Source organism: Leptonychotes weddellii, chromosome 12, assembly GCF_054177405.1.
Source record: "Leptonychotes weddellii isolate Sample4059 chromosome 12, ASM5417740v2, whole genome shotgun sequence".
In the NCBI taxonomy this organism is placed as follows: domain Eukaryota; kingdom Metazoa; phylum Chordata; class Mammalia; order Carnivora; family Phocidae; genus Leptonychotes; species Leptonychotes weddellii.
In genome coordinates this window covers 92,515,381-92,526,952 of record NC_138380.1, presented here as the reverse complement: position 1 = coordinate 92,526,952, position 11,572 = coordinate 92,515,381, and positions in this window count along the sequence as shown.

The following is an 11,572-nucleotide window of genomic DNA, read 5'->3' as shown; positions in this document are numbered from 1 at the left end:
GCAAGGACAGAAGAGATGCGCCACGAGGAAAGACGCGGAGGGACCTCGAGGGGCCGAATCAAGCGGGTGGCATTTATTTGGACGTTTGGTTCACCTCCTATCGGCTTGCACATAATTTCCCCAGCTCTTCCCACGGCAAAGCCCAGAAGCCTCCAGGTGCTGGCAGCCGGGGGCACACCCAGCATCCAGACTCGGGGGAAGGGGTGCATTCCACGTCTGGGGCGTGGAAACGTCAAGCCAAGGCTGACGAACATATCTTGTACGGGAGGCAAGGAAATGCCGGGAGCGTCACAGGCACCGAAGGGGTGCTGGAATGCGCTCCTGCTCACCAGATTAGCACCTGGTCGGCAGCAGGAAGGGAGCACCAGCCCACCCTGCGGCTTCACGTCCTTCCCTACAAAGCTGGCTGATACACGCAGAAGAAAGGTACGATTTGAAAACCAGCTCTCAGCCACCAATCTAGCTTCTGGTTGAGGAAAGGATCGTCAGCTTCTGCTAAAACCAGTGAAGGCAACGTTCTGCAGAAATGGGTTATTTACAGTTCCTCCAAGAAGTGCTTCCCAGGCGGCTTTTCCATCGTAAAGGAAGATGGGAAGCTTCCCCCCAGTGGACGATTCACAGGGAGCACCTTAGTCAACTGACAAACCTGGTATCTCTGACAACCATCCGCACAAAGTTCCCGCGCCTCCCGATGTGGCGCCAAGGGAAACAGGGCTGGAGTGTCCTCACCGAAAACCTTCAGCCTGATGGACTCCGGGCGGTGGGCTCGCAGCCACCTGCTGACGCACTCCGTAGAAGAGCCCTCCTGGCCCCGCAAGACACAGAGGGCCGCTCTGGAGTAAAGGACAGCCCAAGAGCCACAGGAACAAAGTGATTTGATTGCGATCAGACAATTGGGAACAGTGAATTCTGATGAGAACTGTATAAATATTTATTGTATTGGCCTTGAGACTTTTCTGAAAATTTAAATTTAAAGGACGAGTGCTTCCTCACAGAGGGTTCTAGAACAGGGAAACCTGATCTTGCTGAGTGCCATCCTTGTAGGATGTCAGTCTGCCACCGAGAACCCTTCCTCCTCCCGGACAGGACCCATCTTCCCAGGAATCCTATCACAGAGCAATGTTCTCTCCAGCGAGGACGATGTTCTCCCCCCTAAGCAGAAGTTCATTCACATGATCTGGAACAGGACAGATGTCTGACATTTCTGTGATCCGGGGACATCCATGCTGCCCTCGGCATAGAGAAGATAGTCCTGGAACGGCGGGTCAGAGGGAACTGGAAAAGGGTTGAAGCCACAGTATGCAGCCAGCCAGGGAGGGAAGTCCCCTGGGTCCCCTGCCATGTACCCACCAGGTGCCAGCTTGAGTGCCCCCTTCCCGCGACCCTCGGTCCAGCATAAACATTACACCCGTGGTCTCCTGCCACTGGCATTGTGGCCAGGAAGCCTCCTCAATCCACACATTCTTCCCCCTCCATCCCGGCTCCACACTTCCTGACCCTTCCCATTCCTGAAACCTCTCATTTCCCTCAGCCAAAGTCCTCTCCCCTCTGACCACTGGTCATCCTCATCCGGGTTGACCCCTTCACACTTTGTGGGATAGAGAGTTCCTGGCCCCCATTGCTCCTGGAAACCAAGGGCGCCGGGGGGCTCAAGCCTTCCTTCTCCACCAGCCCCAGCACCTCACAGTGTGGGGAAGTCACCTGTCAACAGGTTTAAATGTATGGAGTGATAGACGTCCCATTATCTTGGTGGGTCCTCAATGCTTCTAGGACGTGACAAAATGGTGTGGTTTTGGGGAAGAGTGTCCCTTACAGTATCTCCTCAAATACGTTAGACAAGATGGTGTAGACCGTTGAGAAAGTCATCAGCTGGTTTCCTACCACCCGCCACTCTGCAGAAGATAAGCTCATAAACCAGTACCTGCTTTCTTAGAAGCCAACTGAATGTTTTATCTTTCCTGATGTTTCTTAAGGACTACGACTCAGTGACTCATGTATTCCATGAAATACATGTGAAAATGTGTATGGCCAACGCCAGAGGACCACTTGGCAAGTGAGGGGATCTGCGCTCAGTGCGGGGCTTCCTCTGGGAGGCACTTCCTGCCATAACACATGCCACTAGGGGCCAGTGTTGGGCTGTCGAAATGACCCTCGGACCGCACAGGTGGTCCCCACGTGGATCTGTTTAGCGTCCTTGAAATAGATGTCTTTAAGAAGAATGCCAAGTGACCAAATCCAGCTGCAAATAAATGGTTATAACTTGTGTTTTTATATTTCGACATCATCACGTTAAACACTGAGGTGAACAAGAGATGGACTGGAAGAAATACAGGTGCTTATTAGGCAGTGTTAAACTTGAGAGGCAAACAGGCAAAGGACCATCTCTGTTGAAATAGTGCTGAGATTACAAACCATGGGTTAGTCCTTGCTCACTGAGCAAATGCAAATGAACTGAAAGTCAGCATCCAATTTAAACTCTGTTTTTATGAGGAGCTTTATCTCTCATGAATACGTGCAGATTTCCCTTTGATCTCTGCAATAAAACTGTCCGAGTCACTTGTTTCAACATAGCTTGCACCAGATTAACTACGTTAAAAACACCATGTCTAAAAATAATCAATGACAGCCAGGCTGCTGCCAAACTCACTTGTGTTTCTTGTACCTTCCTTTGTCTGTCTCTGTCCTTGCCTCACGATTAGCACAGAAGACCACGCAGGTCTTCCTCGTCACGGGGGGCAGGGGCACAACTCCCTGCCCGTGTGGCCACAGCCTCCGGGAAACATGGCAAAGTGAACACACAGCTTGTGTGCGCGGGAGAAGCCATCCTGGCGATGGTGTGGTCTCCGGACACAGCAGCACCAAAATACACGCCTTCTGAAGGATAAAAGTAGCAGCCGGACATCACGAGCTGAAACGTTCGCTGTTGGAGACAGTTGCTCGCGGCACAGCATCTCCAGAAGTGGAGAGAGGACGCCCGCTCCTTTGATCGACGTTCACCGCGGCACGTCTGACATCGTCAGGCCGCGTGGCACGTTAGCTCCTGCCGTTCAAGCCCCTCCGCGGGAAGTCGCACCGAAGCAGGATTTCTCCGGGCCGAGGGGGCCCAGGTGAGCAGACTGCGTGCACAGCGCACCTTGCTCTGCTCTTTTAATGGCAAATGTGCCCTGACGAAGCCGGAGAACACCCGGGGCGGGGAACCCTGCAGCGGGGCAGTCTGTCCTGGGCTTGAGGAACTTCACCGACCCGGGAGCATTCTCCTTTCTGTCCCCCTGAATATCGCCTCCGCCGTCTCTGGAGTCTGATACGATTTATGTGGCACTTACTCATTTTCTCCTTCATTTTGTCTTCCCTTAATATACATTAATAGATACTTGAGTATATTTTCAATACATTTGTCTATATTCCAAAAGTAATTATGAACCCCCAAAAATGTATAAAATATCAGTAATCTATCTGAGTGTGGGCTGTAAATAAAACCAATAATAACACCAATAAAGCCAATAAAAGCAATTCTACTAACAAGTAGAAAGGAGGCGCCCTCCAGTCCTGGGGCACCACACGCATCCTTGGGTTGTCTCATTATTTGTGGGTTTGGTGGCTGCATGCGGCAGGGAACAGTGGACAGGAAGGGAGCCCTGTCGTCTTGTGCGGACCCCCAGCAGCCTGCAACACATTTGTAAGTGAGAGGACTGGACAATTTCCTCCAGAAATATAACTTCAAAAACTCGCTGGAGGTGACACGGAAAACCTACAGGGACCAACAATCGTGCAACTAATTGAAACGACACTAAGACAATCACAGTGAACACCAACAGCAGTTGTCCGATGGAGTGAGTCGTATAAAAAATGCAAGGACGTAAAATCCTAAACATACACAGTCCTTTTCCAAAAACAAAACAAAAAAAATAGAAAAATTCCCAGAAGAAATTTAAGAAGGTAGTACAATTACGGTATAAATCCAGAGTCGAGTGTTTGGAGGACCGCATTGTTTGTGGGCACAGACGGCCGTACCCTGAGAGTTTCAGTGGAACCAAGCCAACTGTGACACACAAAGACGGTGTCCCCGCTGAGGTCCTCCCAGGCAGGCCAGGCGACTTCTAAATCAGACCTTCTATTCTTGGGATTCACCACTTTCGAGATTAAAGAGAAAAAAACACATGATTTCTTACAGTTTATGCAAAAAAGCATTTGATACATAAAAGTTAGGAATTAGTTGAATAAGATATTACTCCGGCTACTAAGGTTTTTCAACATGAAAGTCTCCTGCCTCCCAAAGATGGTGCTGAACCACATGCACATTTTCAAAGGATAGAGCCACTCTTCAAGCCTTCACCCGAAAGGGTAAAAACTGGGTACACAGCGCAGTGTAGACACAGATCCGTGCGCCTGTCCAGAGAAAGCCCGAACGTGGCCAGGCAGTAGCAACCCCCACCACGAAACCCCAGCCCTGGTGATCACTGGGGCCACGGCAGGGGGGAGTGATGCTGTTTCGTGAACGCTGGACAAGAGAAAGCATAGGTGCGAATGTGGAGTGCGGGCAGCCTTTCTGTAAACTGAGGAGGCATTGTCAGTGCTGAGAAAACGAGGAAGTGTCGCTGCCACAAAGCCCCACAAACCACTCCTCCACCTGAGTCTCCCGGAAAGACGTAAGGACATGGGCTCCAGAGTGTCCACGGCCACAAACGGAACAGCTCCAAAGCAGTGGCTGCAGGAGGTGGCCTGAACACACTGGTGTTTCTTCATCCCGTGGGATGTGCTGAGAACGGATGCCTTAGAAATGCATGTGTCGATATGAAAAATAGAAGAAAAAATAAACGAGGGAGGAAAAGAAGCATAGGATAACCGGAAGGAAGCTCTTGGCAGGGGTGGGGCTGTAGAGGCAGGTGTGAGGACTGTGCCAACAGCTAGTCTACACACACGTGGCAACGCGGACCCTCACGGGTTCACGCACGTGCAAACCTCCAGGCCGCGGTTCCTTCGAGAGGGAAGACGGGAGAAGCGGACATTGAAGGCCACGCAGCGCGATGTCGTGGGCATGTTTTATTGTGCTAGCAGCGAGGGCGAGTAACGATGCTTATTGTGCGAGGCTTCCTATGTGTGCACACTTGAGATATTTCATAATTTAAAGTCTGCAGCTGACATTCAGTCCCCTATAGCCCTGCTCCCTAGAGCTCCCTGCATGGCTTCTAGAGCCTTCCGGGCCCCTGCATGCTGGGGGTCTCTCCAGCCACCGCATACCCTCCCCACCCCACCCCATCCCACCTCTATCTCTACATCTGTCTACGTCTGTTTTTCTGCCTCCAGCCCTTCCTCCACCTTTGTATCTACTTTAAAAAAAAAAAACATGGTATCAGAGATACTCACAAACACAAGCAGATACCTGCTTTTCAAAACATGGATCATTTTGGGTTGCCTGGGGTCTCAGTCGGTAAAGCGTCTGCCCTCAGCACAGGTCATGAGCCCAGGCTCCTGGGATCGGGCTCCCTGCTCAGCGGGGAGTCTGCTTCTCCCTCTGCCCCCGCCCCTCCCCCCATTTGTGCTCTCTCTCTCACTAGCTCTCAAATAAATAAAAACAATTGATCATTTTATAATGTGATAGAGGTTCTAATTATTACTATGGTGGCAATCATATGACCATATATAAATGTATCCATTTAAAAGGTTGTACACCTTCAATCTACACAATGTTACACATCACATGTATTTCAACAAAGAAGCAAAATGTATATTCCCTGCGGCTGTGGTCACATCATCACCAGGTCAGCATGCCTCATCCCTCCTGGCATTGACGTCGGTGTCCGTGGTGTCTGTCAGTGTCCTCAGAGTGCACACGTCATGATGACTTTCCCTAACACATATCATCAGCTCATCACTAGCCTTTTCTATTCCAAACAGAACTTCCCAATTCCATGCACTCGTGCGTGGAATTTACAAGATAAATTGAAAGGAGTGGGATTGCTGTGTCGAACAGGTTTTAAATTTTCGTTGAAAATAACACAAAGTATTATAAAACTTCTTAGATGTCGCTGATGTGAGATAAAATGTGTCATTACACTGTTATTTAAATTCCACTCCTTTTTTTTTAGTGTAAACATGTTTTCACATAAATTTTATTCTGTTATAAAATTCACCCATGAGGGGTACCTGGGTGGCTCTGTTGTTAAGCGTCTGCCTTTGGCTCAGGTCATGATCCTCGGGTCCTGGGATCGAGCCCCGCATCAGGGCTCCCTGCTCTGCGGGAAGCCTGCTTCTCCCTCTCCCACTCCCCCTGCTTGTGTTCCCTCTCTCGCTGTGTCCCTCTCTGTCAAATAAATAGATGAAATCTTTAAAAAAAAAAAAAAAAAGGATAGAGGAGAGCATTTGAAAGTAGGAGATGAGGGGGCGTCTGGGTGGCTCAGTCGTTGAGCGTCTGGCTTCGGCTCGGGTCATGATCCCAGGGTTCTGGGATCGAGCCCTGCATCGGGCTCCCTGCTCGGCGGGAAGCCTCCTTCTCCCTCTCCCACTCCCCCTGCTTGTGTTCCCTCTCTCGCTGTGTCTCTCTCTGTCAAATAAATAAATAAAATCTTTAAAAAATAAATAAATAAAATAAAATTCACCCATGAGCCTGTCTGGCCTCGTGCATATTGGGAATAGATCTGAAAGGTTTCCATGTTTCCCATCACTAGGGCTCCGTTCCCACCTCACATCTGTCTGCGGGGGTCATTTTGAGCACTGATGACAGTTCCCTAAATCCCGCAGGCTGTTCCTGTCTGTGTGTACACGGCAGGGCACACAGTCATTGAATGACCCTGGAGACAGTTTCGGTTCTCCACTTGTCCGATTTCGTGTGCTTGGTGGGTCTCTTTTTTTCTTAATTTAGCTGCAGCCTGGCTACGTTAATGCTGTTGTCCCTACTGGCCTGTGTTCTCTCCCCCCAGGACAGTGTGCATCCCCAGGGAAGCCTTCACGTCCCACCACCTCCACAGTGCCTGGGAGGAGCACTGCTCAGCGAGCCTCCGAGGGGCCCAGGCAGCCACGAGGTTTTACATTCAACTTGGCGCCAGATTCCTCGTTGAAGACAAATACTTTCAGTTAATAATGGGGAAAAGATGAACACCAGCCTCCGTATACATCTCTATAATAAGGACATTTAGGCTACGTGAAGATATGATTCATAGCTCAACACCCCAAAACGTCATTGGTCCTAACATCTGACTCTCTTGTCCTCTCATCACTGATAGACTGAGGTCCAAATCCTTTTACCCCACTAACTACCTGGGTGACCACAAACACATTCCTCCACGTTCCTGAGCCTTATTTCCCCATTCCTGAAATGCAAAAATTATGCACCTTTGAGGAAGGTGGATTATTTGAAAGACGGAGCGTGTGGTCTGCACGCTCTGTACTCAGTGTGCGTATCCGTTATGACGATGATTGATTGGAACCCATAACACCTTGCCACCAGAGTGAGCCTCACACACAGCAGCAGCCAAGCTTGGTGCTTCTCCTCTCTGAACCAGAGACTGTCGACAATATCACCACATGGGTCCTGTGGCTCAGGGACCCTAGCTGGGTCCTCTGCACAGGGTTGAACCATGCACTGAAACAGTCTGCGGTTTTCCCTATTTTAACCCGGAAAGCCTTGGGGATGGTTTTCCCAGGACAGTTCTACTCATAACACTGAAAGTCCTGCACCTCCGAAAAGCACAGTCCCCGGGACACACCCGAGGTCCCCGGTCTGTTACAGATGTAGGCGCAGCTGAAGTCATCCAAAAGCTCCATGCGGGAGGGACCCGCCTCCGAGCTCACAGGTCGTTGGCAAGACCCACTGCCATGCCGGCCCCTGACCAGACTCTCCGTTCTCGGCACGCGGGTCCCTCCAGCAGGGCAGCGTGCCTCATCAGAGCGGGAAAACCTAGAAGGTGATGGGAGACCCTGTGGGCAGAGTCTTCTAGAACCTCATCATGAAGCAGCAAGTGCACTCGGGGGAGGCCATTACCCACCCATACAGATCCCATAGCGGGTGATCGCTGGGGTTCCTCTGGGAAGTGTGCCTAAAACACCCACCTCCAGGAGCCTCTTTCCAGAGCTATGGTGAGATCCCAACACTTCCAGGAGACTCTTAAGGGAGTTTTGTTGTTGTTGATTTTTTAATTTGGATTCTTCACGGATATCTGGAATGCCCCTTATTTCTCACAGGTGACTGAAACCATGTATTTCTAAATAATCCAATCCACCCTCATCTCCCGTTTATAAATATCCCTGACCGTCATGCCTTCATAATCCCCGTAATCCTCGTAATCAATTATTCAAGTCTTCTTCTCTCACGGCATTGTGAGCATGTGAGCATGTGAGCATTAATTTGGTGTCTGTCCTAGGTGGTAATTAACTGTTGAAGCATTTTTCTCCTCCTCTAGACCATCAAGCCCCAAAGGAAAGATTTTTTTAACTTGCACAACTTCTTCCACATCCCGCCTATTCCGTAAACACTCCCCGCAAACATCAGAAGTAACGACCATGGAGACCATTCAACCCCACGACGCAGTTTCAAGAGAAGGGATGGTAGGGCCGGGGCATCTCCCCAGAGGGGGTCACATGTGCCAGGGCATGAATAATGGAGGGTAACTCCTCGGAAGCCAGGGTGACATCAGGGGTGTGATTTCACGCTGACTCACCCCCCGGGTTTTCACGCCCTGTTGTTTCACCGGCTCTCCCTAGAGCTGCTAACCCTTCCGGGGTGACGGTGAGTAATGCGTCCGCGTACTCAGCCAGAGTACGTGGCTGCGCCCGTCCCCAGTCGATATTTATCTGTCAACGCACACATTACCCACGGCTCTGTTGGGGCCTGCAGAGGGCTCGCGGAAACACGGACGAGGCTGAGGGCATCTCGCTCCCACTCGGGGTATTTACTTATAAGCACTTAGCACAAGGAATAGCCCCTTCTGCACACATTTCACAGACCCCCTGGACTGACAGAGAGCCCAAAGTCAACCGGACCAGTGAAGCTCAGAGAGTCCCTCTTGTGCGTTTTTTTATTCGTCCTCTGCTTCAGAGATGGTTTGATTGAAGCCATTTGGGGAAATTCGAGACAAACTCATAAACACAACGATATATCTTTCTGTTCCTGCCAGGTTAATCAGAGCTCGACATTGCCAGATGCACCAAAAGCGGCATTTCTCGTGTCTGCAATGCCCGTGCTCATAGGGAGACTGAGAGAAAGGTCTGAGCTGGTGCTGGAGGCAGAGAAGGTCCACACTGCCTGTCGCAGGGGACGGCGGGCTGACGTCTGTCCAAGCCCAAGCGTGTGGACACTCTGAATTTGAGTCACCCTTTATGCCACAGACACACGTAAGATAAGATTGTGTATAAGGGTAATTATCCTATTAATTGGTTGATTTAGCATCGTGTTATATAAACACTTGATATAAGTCTAAGCAGCTGCTGAGAAAGAATGAGAATCGTTGATATGAACTGAAATGTCTCCAGTAAAATATATTCCTGAATGAGAGAGGCCAGTGGAGAATCTCCATCTGTCAAATGGCTGTCCCTGTTGGTGTGCATAATGGATAATAGAGATGTAGACCATCCGAGGAAATACTGACACGCAGCAGCGGTATTTCCAAAATGGTCTAAAGAAAGAGAGTGAACCCTACACCTCTGTCTACACCACATGGCTCTACCAATGAAACCCCTATAAAATCCCAAAAGGATGGGGGCCGGAGAGCTCCCGGTTTGGTGAGCAGATGGGCCATGTGTGTGTGTGAGGGGGGGCATGGGAGCCCTGCGCCCCCTCCCCAGACCCCGCCCTGGGCAGCTCTTGTGTCTGTTCCTGAGTTAACCCTTTATAACAAACCGGTGATCTAGGGAGTAAACCATCTCCCTGAGTTCTGTGAGCAGCTCCAGCGGCTTCATCAAACCCAGGGAGGGGTCGTGGGGACCTCTGGTCTGTGGCTGGTGGGTCAGAACCCAGGTGACAGCCTGCACGTGGGGCTGGCGTGGGGGAGGGCGGTGCTAGGGGATCAACCCTCAACCTGTGGGTCTGACTGTGTCTCCGGGTAGATGGTGTCGGGGTCAAGGCTGATTGTGGGGGCCCACTGGGTATTGGAGGGCTGCGTGGTGGGGTGGGGAGCCCCTCCCTGGATGCACTTCATGACCCACAGCTCTACAATTTCCACAAATGTGCAGATTCCTGTGCTCACCCCATCGTACTACACAGGACAGCTCATCCCCTTCAAATTTGCCTTTGGGATTGTCCTCTCTCCCCAAAACTCTGGCAACCATTCATCTGGGTTTTTTTTGTCCCTCTGTCCTTCCCCCCGCCCCAGAATGTTATGTAAGTGGAATCATAGAAACTAGCCTTTTGGGTCCGGATTCTTTGGCTTAGAATTGAGAACCACCCTGCTATTGTGTGAATTAGTAGGCATTCCTTCTTATTGCTGAGTATGGATGCACCACACTTGTTTATTCAGCCTTTACTGGAGAATATCTGGATTGTCCGCTGGTTTGGGTGATGATGAATAAATCTGCTAGAAACGATTATGCACTGGCTTTGTGCGTGAGTATTTCTCTCTTCAAAAGCTCCATGTGTCCAAGGTCAACAGACGGCTCAACGACTTGCCCCGCATTTGGCATCATCATGTTCTAAAAGTTTTTTCAGCTCTCCTCATAGGTACATGCAGTGTGATCAAATTATGGTTTATTTTTTTCCTGATGATTAACAATGTCGGGATTCTTTTCATGTGCTTTCCTCTCTCTCTAGAGCCTCTTGGATGAGCATGCGTTCATGTATTTTCCCCATCTTTATTGATTTTTGTTTGTTTTGCTATGGTTGAGCATTACATGTTCTGTATTTTCCCAGAAACATGCCATTTTTCAGATGTGTGAAATTATCAAATTTTTTTCCCACGGATCTTACTTCCGATGTTGTATTTAAAAACTGATCACCAAATCCAAGGTCCTACAGACTTTCTCCTGTTTCTTGGAGGCGTTCTGTAATTTCATGCTTGATGTGGAGGTCGGTAGTGAATTCTGAGTTACTGTTGTGTAGGAGGCAAGGCTCAGTTTTTCCAGCATTTGGATGCCTGGTTTTCCCAGCAGCACTGCTTGCAAAGACTAAGGTCCTCCCTCGAGTAGCGTTTGCTGAAACATGAGTGGGCTGTCCTGGTATGGGTTCTGTGTGTGTATCATGACCCCCCCACACACCCAAGAGTGCATCCCTCCCTTTGCAAAGATGCAGCCCTGTGGGCATCTTGGATGGCGTGTGAGGCCTGCAGCGGAACACTCTTCCGGAACTGCTTTGCCTAAGGAGCCCCTCCACCTTCCCATCTAAATTTGAGAACCAACTTGTCAACCTACACAGAAAACTTTCCTGGGATTTTCATCTGGAGTACACTAAGTCCGTAGATCTGACCAGGAGAAAATGACATCCTCATATTTTTGAGTCTTCCAATCAAAGAATACAATATAGGTTTCCATTTATTTCGATTTTTAAAAAATTCCTTTCAATCCGTGTTTTGGTTTCTTATAGTTTCATTTTTCACTTATTGCATTTTTTTAAATTTCTCGTGAGCCTTCCTCTTTAACCCATGGGTAA